Source organism: Sciurus vulgaris, assembly GCF_902686455.1.
Source record: "Sciurus vulgaris genome assembly, chromosome: X".
NCBI classification, from domain to species: domain Eukaryota; kingdom Metazoa; phylum Chordata; class Mammalia; order Rodentia; family Sciuridae; genus Sciurus; species Sciurus vulgaris.
This window is the reverse complement of record NC_136471.1, coordinates 114859732-114861729: the sequence shown is the minus strand read 5'-3', so window position 1 is coordinate 114861729 and position 1998 is coordinate 114859732. Positions and strand designations below refer to the sequence as shown.

The following is a 1998-nucleotide window of genomic DNA, read 5'->3' as shown; positions in this document are numbered from 1 at the left end:
TCTTTCTCACCCTCACCTTTGCCAAAAAACAAAAAACAAAAAACTAATTTGTGTATAGGCCACTAAATTTTCTTTAATAGAAATACAGAGTGGATTTTATCTGGTTGCTGCTGATACAAGTTTTCCTACATTCTTTTTCTGTTTTCTAAATTTCCATATAACATCTCATTCCTGTTGTAAATAGGATATGGTTCTGAGTATTTCATTATCACAGAAAAAAATCCATTTGTTTTATCTTTGTTTTTTACACCATATGTCATCTATTTTTAAACCAGTGGAATAAAAACAAAAAACTGGTATATTTTTAGAAATACAGAAATAAAATGATTTTGAGATGAGTTCAATACATATCTTTAGTTTTTTATTTTTCATGGTTCTGTGGATTGAACCCATGGGCACTTTACCACTGAGTTACATTTCCAGTTCCAGAGTAAAAGTCTCCTTTTGCCTTTTATTATGGGTATTTTGGTACCTCATATTTTCTTTGGGATAGAGAGAACCAAATAATTTGAAATCTAATATATATATACATATATGTATGTATATATAGATATACACATATATATATATATATTTTTTTTTTAAAGACATGATCTCATTAAGTTGCCTAGGCTGACCTCAAACTTGTGTTCCTCCTGTCTCAATTTCCCAGACCACTGAGATTATAGGCATGCACTACAGCCCTCAGCTCACTACACATAGTTTCTATTGTCACTAAAATGACATAGCACATAATTACATACATGATGATAATGTTTTTCACTGTGTAGCTGCATATGTAGCCTTACAAATATTGGAGACATGATTTGATACAACCTTCATGAGTATATTAAGTTTAAAGCATACCTGATGCTTCATTTTTAATAAAGACCTGAAAATCCTTGTGTAAAGCAAGTCATCTGTCTCTATTCCACAGGAGGCTGTAGGCCACCATTCTGCTGCTGCCATGACTGTAGTGATTCCTGAGAAGTTCTAGCACATTTTGTAAGTACTCAACACAAATATCAATGGACGGTGGAAAAGAGTCTTTGCCATCACTGCCATTAAGGGTGTGAGACAAAGATATGTTCATATGGTGTTGAGAAAGCAATACTGTTCTCACCAAAGAACTGGAGAACTCACTGAGGATGAGGTTGAATGTGTAATCACTATTATGCAGAATCCTTGACAATACAAGATCCCAGACGGTTTTGTTTTTAATTTTTAAATTTGTTCTAATTAGTTATATATGATAGTAGAATGCATTTTGACACATTGTACACAAATGGCCAGACTGGTTCTTGAAAAGATGGAAGGATGAAAATTACAGCCAGGTTTTGGCCAATGGCTTAGACAACAAGCTTGGGGAGGACCTAGAGCAAATGAAGAAGTTTAGGGCACATAGGGGGCTGTGCCACTTCTGTCTGAGGCCAGCACACGAAGACCACTGGGCACCATGACCACATTGTGGGTGTGTCCAAAAAGAAATGAGTCTATAGGCCTTTTCTGTTAATAAATAGCTTAAATACAAAAATAAAAAGGCAATTCATCTTGGAATTCCTCTTCCTCTTTCTTTTATCAACTCTCTCTTGCTTGCTCTCTCTTTTTCTCTTTTTCCCCCTCTACTTCTTCTTTCATGTCAGCTGTCAATTTTTCAGACATGCAAAATGAGTCATTTGTAAACTTGGGAGACATATATATATCGACATTTTAGTCAATCAAGTATAGAAAGTTCCTTTCAATATCTTTTGGTAATGGACCTTGATCGCTGGGAATGAGATGAATAAATTTGCCTAAGAGCTAATGAGAAACATGGGAGGAAATGGTTGAAACACTTGTAACATCCCGCTGGAGTTCAAATATTATTAGAAACTCAGTGCTATTTTGTGTTGATTTTAGATAAGATCTGCTGACATAAAAGGTCAGCAAGCACAAGGCCATGTATGCCATGAAAAATGGGGTGAAAGAGTTGGAGATCTGGACTCTGTATTAGAAGAACTCAAGAAGCAGAAGCAAGGT

The 1998-nt window shown here is 35.2% G+C and overlaps 1 pseudogene across 1 annotated transcript; it reads left to right on the top strand.

Annotated features, from left to right (window-relative positions):
* The first annotated feature begins 946 nt into the window (after nt 1-946).
* On the top strand, nt 947-1470 carry LOC306651225 (small ribosomal subunit protein uS13-like; annotated as a pseudogene). The gene is made up of 2 exons: nt 947-1187; nt 1273-1470. The product of its transcript is annotated as a small ribosomal subunit protein uS13-like (transcript).
* Nucleotides 1471-1998: the final 528 nt, after the last annotated feature.